The following is a 16,471-nucleotide window of genomic DNA, read 5'->3' as shown; positions in this document are numbered from 1 at the left end:
AACATATACTTCACTATTCTCAGCTCTTGTGCTCTCAAGCAAAAACCAAATTTGGAGACTTGAGTTTTTTGTTTTGTTTCCGGTCCATGTGAGTCCTTGGTGGGATAAAACAAGAAGAGCAGTGAACATCTCAAGTACTCTGTTTCTTGTTGTTGCGAGATGGTCATTGCTCTTCAACTGCATAGCAGAGGCTTATCTCTGAAGCATGATGCTATACAATCATGTCAGCCCCACCAGCAAGGATGCTCCGAACTGCAGCATTTGTTCATTCAACAAATATGTATTGCCTATCTAGGTGCTTCTGAGATAAAACAAAGACAAAAACCCTGCCAGCATTCACTATGGCTGCAGCCTGCCACTAAAACTCTCATTTTTATTAAATCTTGTATGTCCTGAACACAGCTACTGTGTTTCCTCCAAAATAAGACACTGTCTTATATTTATTCTTTCTCAAGAAGACACACTAGGGCTTATTTTCAGGGGATGTCTTATTTTTATTAAGTATAATACAATAATCTCCATTTATTCAAATACAGGTAAGTTATCATCTTCTGGAACCTGACAGGAGGAGCTGACCTTGTTGGTGGGGCTGGCGCTAGTAATGCGTGAACTCCTTTCCCCAGCCATTCGCACATGCACAATAGGATGCCTGTGACTACTTACCACCTGCAAACCCACACAAGTGCAAATGGTGGAGAAAGGAACTGTGGCAGATAAAAGGTATTCCAGTCTTCCTTATTGCTCTGTATTGAAATGCATCACTAGGTCTTATTATCCATCACTAGGTCTTATTATCAGGGTAGAGCTTATATTTGACAAATGCATAGAAATCCTGCTAGGGCTTATTGTGGGGGTAGGTCTTATTTTCGGGGAAACACTGTATGCAGAGTTTCATGAGCAAATGCAGGGTTCTGGCAATAATGCTGCCATCTGATGGAACAGAAGAGCCTGTCGTTGCCTAACCTGTAACCAGAGGGAGAAACTGGTGAATCAAGCTCCATCTCCCATCACTATCTCTCCCCCTGCCATCCACCCCAGGCATACTCCTCATTGATAAAAGCTAGGGCCTGATGCCAGGACTAGGTTTCCAAGGCACTAGCTCATTTGTGAGGTGACACTACAATAAATCCTCAAGTCCTCCATTAATACCACACAGCAAACTATCTTTGCATCACAAGTCTTAAGTGCAAGCAACAGAATCTGCATCTGTGAACTACATCAAAGGGCGTAGGTACTAACAGTGTTGGCAGGTCTCTGAGCCATGGAGAAGGCTGAGTCATGGGTCTGGGAATGGCCATGCCTGGGAGAGCCAGAGAGTAGAAACAGCAAAAATGGGCATGAAACGGGAACAAGTGAGCCCCCAAGTCTCAGAGAATAGCATCCAGTGACAGAACACAGTGGCATGCGCACCCTCGGCTGTGCCAAGAGAGGAGAGGAAGAGCTGGCCCTCTAGTTCCTGTGTAGGCTGGCGTGTGGACCCCCCACCCCCCGTGGGGCAGCAGAAGGGGCACTCTCCTCGGAAGCAGGGGCTGCAGAGAAGGGGGTAGATGCAGGACGGCCCCCAGTATACTCAGCTCTCCTGCCAAGGCTTTGTTGCTCCCCCTTGCTAGTAGCTTCTTCTAGTGCTGCTCAGGCACGCAGGACCTGGCCTTTGGGTCTTCACTGTAACGTTCTGTGAGAGGCTGAATAATGGTCCCCAAAGATAACAACAAATCCTCTGAACTTCAGGATGTCACCTTACATGGCCAAAGGGACTTTGCTGATGTGACTAATTTAAAGATCTTGAGCTACGGAGCTTATCCCGGACTATCTGGATGGGCCCTAAATGTAATCGCTGGGGTCCTTAAAGTAGAAGGCAGGAAGGTCAAAGGGAAGAGCATGTGACACTGGGGACAGACACTGGAGTGATGCAGTAGAAGATGGAACAGCCCAGAAATGTTGGTCACCTTGGGAAGCTAGGAAAGGCAAAGAAAGGGATTCTCACAAATCCCTTGCCACAGCCTTACAAATACCTTGCCTTTTGCCCAGTGCAATTGATTTCAGGTTTCTGGGTCCCAGGAACTGCGAGAATACATGTTTGTGTTGCTTTAAGCTACCAAGGATATTGCAGCTACCATGAATAAGGGACACATTTTGCATGAGAAAGGCAGGGAACAGAGAGAGGAATGACATCAGCCTCTTGGTCTGCAGGGACTCCAGGAACCCTGACCTCTGCCTCCTGCTTGGAGGCATCCTCCTGGTCTTCTAACACCTCCCTAGAATCCTCAAGAAGAGAACAGCCAGGGTCCTCCGGGGTACAGCAGAGCCTGGGACAGCTGCACTGCTCAGCTCTGAGTGGGGCAGCTCACCCACCCTAAGCAGACAAGGCACTCTCAGGCCCCCCTGAAGCCCGAGCTGTAATAAGCTCCAGACACAGCAGGAGCCCCTGGCACAGCTGGCCAGGGAAAGCTGCAGGAGCAAGCGGGGAGCATCTGGCTACCTCCTAGCTCCAGTGAACCCCAGGACCAGCTTATCCACGGCACCCACTAGAAATGTGGAGCCATTTTTATCACAGCCTATGGCACACGCCTGGCTGGTCATATCCTTCAAAAATTCCGAAATGAGTCCAGGGGAAAATGAAATGGTTCCTGCTGGCTTGTTTTGTTCCAACCCAAATGCCTTTGCCTCAGCCTAAAGGTATTTATCTCAGTGTTTCTCAGCACAATGGGGTGTGAAGTGGGGGAGGGTAGATGCCCGAGAGACTCACAAAGGGTGAGGTGGGTTTGGTAAGAGCTCCCGGTGACTGAAATGGCTTTGTACGGACAAAGAAAAAGTCCCCAAAAAAGGTGGGGGGTGGCTGTCACTGTTTGCTTCCTTTTACTTTTTTGGTTACAATAGTAAAAACTGTCCTTCAAACTTAGTCCCAAAAGACATCAGAGCTTGACAATGACAAATGGGGAACAGATGTTTCTGGGCCATCAGAGTCAGCTTCCTCCTCTACATGTGGGCTTGGGGACACCCAGAGCTGGTCCCTGCCCAGCCTTGGGGGACAGACAGGCAAGGCTCTGGCCACCAACACTTGGGCTCAACGGGTGTGGTGGGACAGAGGGACAAGCTTCCCCTGACCCAGTTGGGCAACTTGGGGCTTTTAACGGCCTTGGGAATGAGGCTGTATGCCTGAAATGAGGAACTAAGACAAGCCTCACTTCCCAGCAGGGACACTGTTCAACTTGTCCCCAGGCCTGTGAAGCCCGGCAGAGAAGAGGAGGCTTTCTCACGACCTGTTCTGGGGGTGGGGTGCTTTCTCTCCTTGTCCTTGACTACCCTTCTCCAAGACCCCCCATGAGGCGAGTACAAGCAGGCTGCAGCCCCGGCTGGGATGGATCTAGGTTAAGGATCTAGGCTATGGATCTGGTGGCCTCCCTCCAGCCTTTAGTCTCTAGTCCCAGGGGTACCTGTCTCCTTAATGAATGCCCACGCAGCCGTCCTCTGTGAGCTTCTGCTGCCACCCCGAGAGCTCTGGGGAGCTAGGGATCCATGTGGGTGAAGAGGGCAGGACCATGTCCACTTCCAGGGCAGCTGAGCATTCCATAGGGAGGAAGAGGGGGCCCTGCCCTGAGCTTCCTCCACACGCAGGCCACTTCTCTGACTGCCAGCTAAGCGGCAGTAAGGTTTGAAGCCTTCTTTCCCACCTGCATGCAGCATCAGGTGTGTGGTTAGAAGAAATTTGCTATTGCTCCACTCTTGTGAGAAATCAGGGAAACCTACTACGCCTCAGGTTCTAGCAGCAGTGGTTGCAGGGAAGGTTCTGGAGTACGCCTCCTCGGGTTCAAATTCTACCTCCAGTGCTTACCCTCCACGTACCCTGGCATACTTAAGCACTGGGTGCCTCAGTTTCCACATCCTTACATGGCAAGGAGTTTACTGCTTTAGAGCAATTTGTGAGAATGAAATGCCAAGGATTGTCAAGAGCCTAGCACTGGCTCTTGCACACAAGAGTACCCCTTACAGATGAGGGAACAGGCTCCGAGAGGCTGAGTACCCGGCCTCAAAGATGGAGCAGAGTTTGAATCCAGGAGGTCAGGCGGTCTGTCTGCAAACTGATGCCACCAACCTTCAGTGGGCTTGGGGGCACATGGACGCTGCTGTGTATCAGATGGTATCTGGCTGGGAGCAGCCTGGAATGTTGTCACTGCTTAGTGCATCCTGAGCAGAGGGCAGGGGGACGAGGGGGCGGCTGGGCCCAGTTCACTTTTGCGAAGCACTTCCTGCACTGCACATTCAGTTACCACAGAATGAGTCAAGGTCCCTTTTAAGTGGCTTGCTGAGCTTCCCTCTGATCTGGCACCGTCTCCCCAGGATGGACGGCAACAGCCTTTCCTGATAGGCCCTGCTCGGAAGTCCCTTCCTTGGGCACCAGCCCTGCCTCACTTCTCCCCTATGACAACCCCATGGGGCAGGGGCTGCTCTTGTTTCTTATTTCATCAATGGGGAAACTGAGGTACAGAGGGTGAGCAAGCTGCCTTGGATCCCACAGGTAGCCAGGGTCAGGGCTGTAATGTGAACACTCACCTATCTGGGTCCTGCCTGCTCTGCTCGCCCATCTGCCCCTACCCTGGGGCCTGCAGAGGCCTGGCCATTTGTCAGTTGAGGCTAGAGAAGTGAGTTGTGGGATGGAGCATTAGAACCAATTTCTTACATCCCAAAAGGAAACAAGGACTGTGTTCTCTTGGCCAAAAATACAAGGGCCCCACTGATGGGCTGCTATCCCCCGGGGACTGATGCCCTATAAGAAATGAGTCACTCTGTCCACAAAATGTTCACCTACAAACCTCGAGGCCCCTGGATGAGGGAGGCACTGCAGTAGCTTTCACTAGAACATGGCTTCAGGCCCAGGTACCCGGCCAGGAAGGGTCCTCCATCCCCAGGGTGGGACGCGGTGAGGAAGGCTGGGATTTGTGCCCTCCCCAGAGTGTGCTGCCCCAGGACCCATGTGAGTCCTACCCCGGTGTCTCCTTTTGGGTCCCAGAGCAAGAAGGAGGGATTCTCAGTGATACCAGCCAAGGAAGAGAGAGAAAAGGAAGCAGGCGCGTCCCGAAACACAAACCCAGCCCGCGAGCAGTGACGCTAGCCAAGAGGGTCTGAAGGGTGCCAGGTGACTGGGATTTTTTGTTTTCGTCATTGTTGCTTTGAGTTGGTTTAGGCGTTTTCATAGTAATCACTAGTAGAAAACAGAGGAACACACACAGTTGGCCCTCCCTAGGCCAGCCACTGCACTGTGATTGCTGGGGGTCCCTGCAGACTAGGTAGAAATTTTAGGCTTTTTATTACTTACCAGTTCGTCTTTTTTTCTTTTTTTGGTAGAGCTGGGCTCTCCCTATGTTGCTAGGAAGATTTCAAACGGCTGGCCTCAAAGTATCCTCTTGTTTCGGCCTCCCAAATTATCAGGATAACAGGGCTGAGCCACCATGCCCAGGAGGCCCATGCTGGGCCTTTAAGCACTAAAGCCTGTGCTTAATTGAAGAAGGGCTTCCAGTAAGTCAAATCCCAAACTTTACACAAAGCCCATTTCTCCAGAAGGGCCCAGAAAGGTCCAAAGTGCCCTGAGAGTTTTCCTCCTGATGACACCTCTGCCTTCCGTGGCCAGCCTTCTTTGTAAAGCACTCTCATACACCCCTCAGCGAGCTCCCCACAATCCACCCAGACTAATGATTTTGTAGATAATGAATGGAAGCATCTGGAGAGTTAAGAGTCTTACACAAAACTAAATGCTGTGGCTGGTTTTTCCGCTATAGCAGGGACTCCTCTCCTCCAAATGGTGCCTCCTCACCACGGTCTCTGTTGGGGATGACTTGTTCCAGGCATAACTGTCCCATTCACATTCGAAGCCAGAACCAGCTGCCCCTGCCTCAGGCTCCGTGAAGCTCTGGGACTGCGTTATCACAGGATGGGGCTCTCCATCCAGTCCAGTCTCTCAAATCAGGAACCCTGGGGGTACTTGTGAGGTTCTAGGAGATTCCAGAATTCCCTTATCCTAGGATAAATAAATACCAGACCTTCCAGCAAGCATGGTGTCGGCGGCAGGTGGTACAAATGAAGGAAAGAGACACACCAACCTGAACTCAAACCCAGCCCCCTCCCACGCCCTCCAAATTGAGCATATCTGCACGAGGAGGCGGGGCTGCCATGTGGCTCTGAGGATGAGGCTGGATATTATGTGGGTGGTAGCTACTCAGGACAGTACTCCCAAGTGGAAACAGGAGAAGAGGTAGAAAAGGAAGATGGCATGAAAAACTTCAGGACTGGAATCCAGGGAAGTTGTGTCAAAGAATATTGTGTGGACGTGCTCTGCACACAAACTTTCCCTTCCTAGAAATTCACGATGTTCATTAGCATAGTAAAAGCCCCGGGGAGTCTTAGAAGAATGGAAACAGTCCAATTATCTAGCCCAAGGTTTCCTAAAGGAGGAAGAGAGAGGAGGGGGAGGAGAAGGGAGGAGGAGGAGAGAGGAGGGGGAGCAGAGGGGAGGGGAGGAGGAGAGAGGAGGGGAAGGGGAGGGGAGGCAGAGGGGTAGAAGAAGGGAGGAGAAGGGGAGGGGGAGGAGGAAAATCTCCATTACCCTCTCCCTATGGAACACAATGTTCTGAATGCTGCCCCTCTGGGGTAAGAAGCTATGTGCTTCTGAAGCAATGTGAACTTCCGTAGCCTCAGCACAGATCCAATGTCTAAAACCCTAAGGTATGGATGATATTTTTAACTGAAAGCTTGGTTGAAAACCATGGGATCTCAAATTATGGCCCGTGAGCCAAATCTGGCCTGCTGTCTGCTTTTTTAAATAAAACTTTATTGGAACAAAGCTTCTCTCATTCCTTTACATAATAACTATGGCTGCTTTTACACCACAATGGCAGAGCTGGGTGGTTGTGACAGAAACCACACAGCCTGCAAAGCCTATAATATCTACTATCCGACCTTTAGAAAAAAAGTTTGTTGAAGCCTGGCTTAAAAGAAACTTTAGACTTATCTGAAGGATTGGTTCTGTAAAGCTTCAATAGCATAGGAAATATTGACTCTAAATCCCTATAATTTGGACCAATCCAGCTGGGTTCTCCTGTGCTTCTGTTGGTGATGTAACTGGCTCACACCAGGGTTCAAGTATGTGTGTGAATGGAGGCAGGGGTGTGTGTGTGTGTGTGTGTGTGTGTGTGTGTGGCTGGAGAGATGAAGTAGGAAAAGGATAGGGAGGAAGGAGAGAAGCTTTAGTTCTTAAGAATATTGAATTTGGAGCCACAGCAGGCATTAGATTCGGCCTGCATCACTGGCCACACCGTGTTACCCCGTAAGTCACAATTTCATTCTAAGGGAAACATGGAGACAATGTCATCAGCTGCACAGGGTTGTTGTTAACAGTAAACAAGATTGTGCCTGCAGAGCACCTCTGCCATGGGTAAGGGACTCTGTAAGTAAGTCCGTGGGGGCTCGGCGCCTATAGCTCAACCGGCTAAGGCGCCAGCCACGTACACCTAAGGTGGTGGGTTCGAATCCCCAGCCCGGACCCGCCAAACAATGATGGCTGCAACCCAAAAATAGCCGGGCGTTGTGGCGGGCGCCTGTGGTCCCAGCTACTTGGGAGGCGGAGGCAGGAGACTCGCTTGAGCCCAGGAGTTGGAGGTTGCTGTGAGCTGTAATGCCATGGCACTCTGCCCAGCGGGACAGCTTGAGGCTCTGTCTCAAAAAAAAAAAAAAAAGTAAGTCCGTGGGGCTCCTCAGCACTTCCTGCTCAGAGTGCTTAGCATGTGTTAAGTACTCAACAAATTGACTCCTATCCAGGAATTACTCAAGGACACAGTCTCATTTGGGGGACAGACAACATCGGGGCAAGGTAAAACCCCTTTCTTTCCTGGTGGGACATTAGGGGCTAATTTGGTCACTTCCTGAGTGTGACCTTCAGCCATGTTCTCAAATGTGTGGCCACTGGTCACCCTGCAGGCAAAGAGAACCTACTCCATGCACAAACCACATGGCCGCCCAGGAAGCAGGTGACCCACTAAGTGTAAGCCACAGACTGAAGAGGACCGGTGATGACTTACGCTGGAATTAATGATGGACCATGTTAGATTCCTTGGTGTAAACCCGCTCTGCTGACCTGCTCTCTGTCAGCAGCCAGGTCTGCCCAGAGAGCCGCTGGTGTTTATCTGCCTTATCCTTTAGTTTTTATTGCACTCTGTCGCCTTGTATATTTAACAGGGAAATTTGCTGAAGTGGTTACTAAGCCACAGGGAAAAAAAAAGAAGGGGGTGGGGAGCCGCTCTCCAACCCCGAGCTTGGCAAAGTTGCCTCATTAATCAGACCTGTGCTGGGATACAACGTTATTCGTGTTTTAGGGCATTAAAACTTGAAGCTAAAATTGTAGCAGGAGGTAATTTGAGTCCAGGCAGCCTGTCTCCTCTCTAGATTTATGATGTTTACTCAATAATGGATGGGAACTTTCAGGAAAAGAATGACACCCCCCCCCCACAATTCCCTTTCTTCAAAAGACATTGTCAGGACATAGCGATCAAGTTCCTGATTTTTGTGTAAGTGTGCAGACTTTTCATAAAAAGTCTTAAGGGTGATAAGAGCATATTGTATTTGATCTTCCCCATTCTGAGCTCAGCGGAAGTAGGAAAATGTGCAATGCGGATGGAGTGAGCTGTCAGTGAGGCAAATGGTTATGGCAGCGCTCGGGGCCCACGTAGCGGAAGATTTCTAGACGGCGCCACCCCCACTCAGCCTTGAAGGTGAATCAGGAACATCTGGCCACTGCTCCACCCCACAAAGACCTCAGAGATTCCCGACGAAAGCCTCCGCACTCCCTGTTGATGGTTTTGCTTCCCGGTGCTTCCTGGTTATGGTTCTTGGCACCAACTGCTGGTGATTGCAGAAAAGTGAGGGTTCCCGTTTTCTCAGTTTTCCACTCCTTTCTGTTGGTCCAGATGGACACTGCCTTCTGGTCTCACACTGTGCAGGAATATGTATTGGCACAGCCTTGGGGCTGGCCACACAGATGGGAAGCCCTTTCTCAAAGAGGGTTCCTTAAAGATGCAGCACAAGGAGCGTTCACGCTGCACCTGGACAAGGAGGTGACCGAGTGCCTGAGCCTGGAAACGCTTCCAGAGAGCTCATCTTCTCACCTGGGTGCAGGTGTGCTGGGAACCAGGGATGGGCTCCAATTCTGGTCACGATGGTTTTGAGTTGTGTCACTTTGCCTTGGGCCTGTGCTGTGTTGGTGCTGAACTGGAGATAATACCAAACACATAGGGTTGTTTCACCATCCAAGTCAGTTAATGTTTTAAGCAGTTTAGCTTAACAAACCTATTTTGAGTATGGGCTTTGCCATCTCCTCATGGGGTTATGGGGGGCAAGTTGCTCCCTGACCCTGAGTCTTTGTTTCTCAGGGGAACGGGAGGGAGCTACCTGCCCCATAGAGCCGCTGATGTGTAGGTGGCAGTGCTTTTCATAACAATACATGCTCAGAGATTTTCAATAAATGTTAGGTTCCTCTTTCAATTTGACAAAAAGATGCGTTTCTCCTTGAATGTAAGGAGAAATCAGGGGAGGTTGTATTTTATGCCAAACGCCGGCATATTTAAACTAAATATCTTCCTGATAAATAAGCATCAGAGGAGCTATGTGATACTCTAGTGTGTTATTTTAGACGATCAAAAATCCCACCTAAAGTGGACACTGTGAATTTGTAACCTTTTCTCTAAGAGGATCGTGCTTGTGTGTGTGTGTGTGTGTGTGTGTGTGTATACGTACGTGTTGTCACTTAAGCGAGTGTATTACAACAGGTTTAGAGTAGACACTACCTCTTCCCCCAGTCAACATGAGAACTTCCTGGTTTGAACTCAATGCAAAAAAGCATTAAGTTAGACAAAGAAATGGCCCCCTAACTTGCGACAAGTAGGAGGGTAAACAGAGGAGCCCTTCTTCCTACAGTCGCTGATGTGAGGAAGGAGAGTGGAAGGAGTTTTGAAGGTGGCAGAGGTTGTAATGACTCAGCCCCAGACATACTTACCAAAGGAAGGAATACGTTAAAATCTATCTCATAGTGAGGCGAGTCCACGTGCACAACACAACTTACAAACGCACGGGAGCTACCCGTGCAGTCTTTGACCTAAAACTTCCTACAAATCATCCGCTTAACTGTTGGCAGCATCGTTACCTATGTGAGCCGAGAGATGAGGGGCCTTAAAGGAATAAGAACCAACCAAGGGACAAGAGCTGTGAAGACAAGCAACATTGTAACGACATGAGCTTTTCGAAATTATAAGCACGTTTTAAAATAGCACACAGTTTTCCAATTTAAATAGTTTGAAATGAATCAAAGAAAAAATAATATTAGCCGAATGCAACTAAATTTCTCAAAAATCTTTTACTAATCCAGCTTTGATTTGAATCCTCAAACTTACCAGTCTCAGCAAATTTTGTACTGATCGAAACTCTGCCAATCAGAAAGGATACAGTTAGGAAAATGAGTGAAATTTCCGTGTTTGCCTTGCGGAGAGCAGCTATCAGCAGGGTTGCTGGAATGTGGGGAACAGTTTGCTAATAAGTCAGCTCAGGCCTTCCACACCAAATCTGCACATGAATTGCTGAAGACAGAAGACTCACAGTAGCCAGGTCTGTCTGCAGAGCAGACTCTGTGTGTGTGTGTGTGTGTGTAACGTTAAAGATGTGTGTGTGTTCATAACATTTAAAGAAACAACATGCCCGGAGAACAGGAAGGGGGTGCTAATAATTTATAAGCAAAGATAAGATATGATTAGGAGTATGAGGTCAATCAGATAAAGATACCACACACAACTTGGATTTTGGCCGATTCTTTAATTTATTCTCAAAGGAAAAGGAGGGGGAAAGGATGGGGCCTGAGTGTGTTAGGCGTTGACGTCCCACAAGCTGCCTCTCTTAATACGCTTTGTGGTATTAAAAGTCAAAAAGTTGCAGCAATGTGTTTCATCTCTGCTTCTTCTCCTTCTCTTCCTCCTCCTCTAAGACAGCAGGGAGAAACTTCCCTGGAGGTCCTAACAACACTGCTGTATTATCTTAGCAGGCTTGAGATATTTATTCTCAATGTCCTCAGTTACCTTCCAACGGGAGCATTATTTGAAAGACAGATGCTGCTGGCACTCCGCTGAGCAGGCACAGATGCTGCAGGTGTGAACAGGAGAGCTGGGATGCCCATCAGGTCTTACCAACCCTCAAGGACTGGCCGTCTTCTGCAGCAATGTTGGTGAGACGCCATCATGACTCGGGATCGAGAGGGCTTTCCAGGAAATTCCAGGGCAGGGGTGATATTGCACTTTCAAGTGAAAAGCTAGTGGTGGGACTGGGGTCTTCCTTATTCAGGGTGGTTCCTTGTCACAGTTCTTCATCACAAAAGAAGCCTGTACCACCCAGAGGCACGGACAGCACTTATGAATAAAGACAGCTGTGTCTGCCTTCTGCTTGGAGAAAAGAAAGTAGCCCTTAGGTATGAAAGCCTGTCCTAAGCTTCACTCTTCACTCCTTACAATATCTCAGAAGTTCTGAGGGATGGAGATGCAGCGCCAGGAGTTTTTAATGAAAAACAATGAATTGGAGTTACAACGGGTTGTTTTTCTTATCTCAGAAACCTTCTGCAGAATGACTTTCCCTTTTCTTGGCCTTTTTAACTTTTGCTAACTTTGAATTGGCAAAGTTCTTAAATATTATAATGGTTTTTCTTAAATATTTTAATGGTTTTTCTTTCTTAAAATAAAACTTTTTGTTTTGGTGATCAAGTGGCTCCTGAAGCAGAGTTAAGAAACAGTATGTTTTCAATCATGCACCAGACTGACAATTAGCTAATAAAAATCCCTTTTTCCCCCTATTTCCTCAAAATTCAGTTCTCAGAAAAACAATTCATTTACTGTATGTACCCTGTTTACTAGCAAGGTTAAAAGTTCAGGAAAAGAAAGACATCAAAATATTTACAGTAAGGCAAAACGCTGTTCCTATGCCACGTCTGGCCGTGCAGATGCAGGAGTGGGCCCCGGTCCCGTGCTCACAGGCAGAGGAAGCGGCATCTGGCAGGCTGGCTGGCCCTGTGCATGCCCCTGTTCTCACCCTCTTTGTTTTTTTTTTTTTTCTGAGACCACTGCCATGCCTTCTTTCTGGATTTTCTTGTGGTTTTTAAAAGTATTTTATATTTCATGGCTGAGATCACTAAGACTCCTCCAGAGTATTTTCCAGTGACATGTCCCACTACCTCCTGATATATGTATTTTTTTAAAGTCAATTTTTGTGAATTAAATGATGATATAATAGTCACCATTCACTGAATCTGTGCTTCTTGCCAGGTAGCCCTCTAAGTGCTTCCGTACACTATTGCAAATATCTTCCTCCGCCTGTGTGGTAAACCTTATTCCTCCCAGTTTATGGATCTGGAAGCCAAGGCTCAGAGAGATCAAACAAGGAGCAGGAGGCCATGCAGGCCAGACCTGGGCACGCCTCCATCTCCTCAACCCTGAAGAGGCCCCCACAGTGACCTTCCAACTTCAGACTTGCATTCCTGGCTCATTCTTGCTTTAAAAAGAGAGAGATCAGGAGAGATCAGCAGCTTTTAGCTAACATGAGCCATGCCCTTCCAGAAGGGATAGCAGGAGAGGGCAGGGGCAGCCTCCAGAGGCCAGGTAGGCCACCCTCTACCCATCAGCATCTTGTGGCTGAGCAGATCACAGAGGAGGCCCAGTGGTGACAGAGAAGGGCCTCACCAGCCAGGGTCTGCTCCCTCTGCAGGGTCTCCAGGAGAAAGCACCGTGGCAGCCCAGAGGGCTGGAGGAGGGTGCTCGCCTCTGTCACAGCCACTGGATGGGAAAGTGGAGTCAGGAGTGTACACGCATGCTTCTCTGTCACCAGCCAGGACAAGAAGAAGGGGCATCCATTGGGTGATTCCACCCTGGCCACTGCACACCAGAGGCTGGCTTCCTGAAGCCCCACTGCACACCAGGGGCCAGCTGGGTGGGAACATCACAGTCGGGGTCTGCCCTGGACATCTCCAGTGCCAGGTGGGTCAGGTCTGCCCTCACTGCCCATGGGCCCTTCCTGTCCCACATAGCAATGACACTGCACCCAGTGGATTCCTGGAGGGTGACCGTGGTCACAGTGGGTGCCATGGGAAGGCAGTGGTGAGACCCACCTCCCTGCCAGTCCCAGGCCTAGGGCTTTCCCCTCCAGGTGGTGCCCTGCAGAGCCATGCTTGAGTCTGCAGTGGGTCCGTGAACAACCCTGTACAAGCTCAGGAAGTACACATGGCACCATGTGTCACTGACAGCCATTCTACCCACCCACCGCATACCCACACTACTGCCAGCACACACTCACCATAGTCACCCACACATGCCCACCGCCAGCACCCACATCACACATAAGCACCTACACGACAGATAACACACACCATGCACACAGACCATACACGGCCCTGCACGCAAACACATAAGCTACAGGAATGTACACCCTGACTGCACACACATTATACCCACATATGCCACCCCCCATACATGTGCACATCCACCAGACACCCACATACATGCCCACCCATGCACATCCACACACCACACCACACAAACACACACAGGCACATGTGCACAAACACACACAGACACACATCCATACACATATGCCCCCAGACACCTGCTCCCCGTACCCAGGTAGCACGGGCCAGACACTCACCATGTACCTGTGCATTTGCACTGCCCCGTGGCTGATGCTGCCTGTGCTAAGGTAGCCCTGACAGAAGCGTCGGGAGAGTGCCAAGCACTCCTGTTTCTTGAGGGGGTGGCTGGTTGTGAAAGCAACTTCGTGGGGAGATAGAAAGGCAGGCAAAAGGCTACCTAAAGACAGGCTGGCTAACCCAGGGCATGCTTGAGAGTGAAAGGCAGAGCAGAAAGGAATTCTAGCTTGGTCTGGAGGCATGCGCAGGACCATCCTGAGCTGACCAGGGTATGTGTCACCTGCCTGCAGGGACCCAGGGGCAACAGTTACAGAGTCAGCTATGTTCGGCTGCCTCCCAAGTCCTCAGAGATAACGGTAACAGAATAGGAATTAGTGATAAGTGCTGGAGGCGGAACAGTAACAGTTTCTGAGAGTGTATTTTTCTTACTTTTGCTTCCCCCCTTGAATGGCAGTGAGGACCCTTCTGCAAGTGGAACTCATGTCATGGTCGCTCAGCTGGTCCTCTTCTTCACAAGGTGGGTTCTCAAATGCTCCACCTCTCACCCCTTTAGCTGATAGGTGGGGGTCTGCCTGGGCTCCCAGGAGCCCTGCTGATTTCCCCAGCCCTCTGACTCATGCCTCAGCAGAATTCACTTTACACACATTTACTCAGCACCTGAGTAAGGCAGGCATGAAGTACAGAGTGAGCAACGGTGGGCAGTGCCCGGCATCTTGCTGAAATGCAGATTCTGTCACTAGGGCCAGCATGGGCCTCTGCCTTTTTGCCCAAGTGACTCCACTTTTGAGTAGTAGGCAGTTTTCAGAGGACGATGTCTGCAATCTGGTCCTTGCACAACATTACATAACCCTGGCAAGACACAGGACCAATGGGGACACCAGCATCCACTGCAAAGGAGACTCATGTGGGGGCTGAAGCAAGAGGGGCGCTGTGGACTCAGCACCCCCTTTCGACTTCCGCTCGCCATGCTTTCGTTCATGTCCTGGTGTCTCCCTTCCTAATAGTCACTAACCAGTCACCAAAAATGGCACCTGCTTTTATATATTTACAAGATGCAAAGAAGCAACCTAATAGATGGCCAAAGCCACACTGGTCTGGATTGAAATCCGGGATGCACTGTTATGTGGCTAATTTTCTGGTATGGGGCAAATTGGTTATCCTCACCAAAACGTAGTTTTCTTGACTGAAACAAAAGGATGATAATCCTGACTCTTGGGCCTGTTGTGAGAACTAGAAATAATGTTAAACCACCAAAAGATGTATCCAGATTAAATGAGAACCTTCAATGGTAACTGAGGTTACCATAGAGGGGTTCAGTTATTAATCCATCTACTTAGACAATCATCATTGAAAACATGATACTCTAGACCCGGTTGGAGTGAGGCAAGTCCACCTAGGGCTGAAGGAGACAGGGCCAGAATCTGACTCATTCCACCCACAGGAACTCAGGATGGTTTTCAAGGTCCTGCTAAGTCACATAAAAAGTGAACTAGACCCGTGATTCCAGAAGGAAGGATATAATGCGTGGAATCTCCAAAAGGTAATCCAAGTCTGGGACTTGGAGACAAGTGTCCCCATCAAAGACCTGTGAATCCAGAGCAGACATTCCTCAGACCGACTTTTTTCTACTACAGAAAAGCGAACATGACTCAAAAGTACTTCAGTGTCACTACTAATAAAAATGGTAACATTTAAATCTGGAAATTTCTAGTAGAGCCATTCATCAAAAAGCCTCAGCAAAGACAAGCGTGATGCAGCTTGCCTATATATGAAACCCTCATTGCTTTTGATAACAGAGTCACAGAACCTAGCATGGGAATTCACTTAAATGAAGTCAGGCCCAGCTGTTTCAGTCCGTACGTGTCTGCGCCAAATGCTCACATATGGAGCAGGGGAGGAGAGAGGATTATTCCCACTAAGTTTTCATCTCCACTTGATTAGTTTTCTCTTACTGGCATCTCTGATAAAATGGGAAGGAGTTGCCTGAAGCCCATGCCAGGGAGCCCCATGCAATGCCTCCAGCCTGGGCATGGGAACGGAGCTCTTGCCCCAGCCATGTTTTTGTTGTGGTTCAAGTGCACTCTGAACTAACTTCAGACCGACTCACATACATCTTAGAGTCACTGAAGTGAAAGGAAGAGAATCTGGGGAAGGCTGGGAATGAGCAATTATCACCACCATTTTCCAAAGGAATGGAATCTAAAGACTACAGAAAAGCAGACTCCCTTCAATTTCCAGGAAAACCCAGAAGAGGCATGAAACAAGGCTCACAAGCATTTGGGAAGAAAGTGGTGGTCTCTAGGAGGCAACACAAGTTCTCTGCGAGAAAGTCATTCCATGCTAACCTCATTTCCTGTTTTGACGAGCTTCACCAGAACAGTCGATTAGGGGAATGCCCCAGAAAGTATGTCTTGCTTTCAGTAAAGCATTTGAAAGCCTCTCATCCTATCCTATCTATAGAAGATGCAAAAGATGGGCCAGATGACAGCATGACCAGAAAGAGTCACAACTGGTAGGGCAACCATCCCCCCAATGCAAGCCAACTCCTTCATAGCAGTCCTGACCACCTCTGCTCCCTCTGCAGTGGCTGGACACCCCAGGTTGGCCAGGCTGCCTCTGAGTTTTCAGCTGGACAGGTGGTTCAGTGCTTTCTGCCTATGGGCAGGTGTGGTTTGAAATGACTCGCAGCAGCGCTACACACTGAGAGATGCTTAAGGACCCCAAAGAGAGAGTATTTGCCTGTGGCTGTTTCCGCAT

This window comes from Otolemur garnettii, unplaced genomic scaffold, assembly GCF_000181295.1.
Source record: "Otolemur garnettii isolate 467f Iridium unplaced genomic scaffold, OtoGar3 scaffold00148, whole genome shotgun sequence".
NCBI lineage: Eukaryota > Metazoa > Chordata > Mammalia > Primates > Galagidae > Otolemur > Otolemur garnettii.
Note: the sequence above shows the minus strand (reverse complement) of the source record.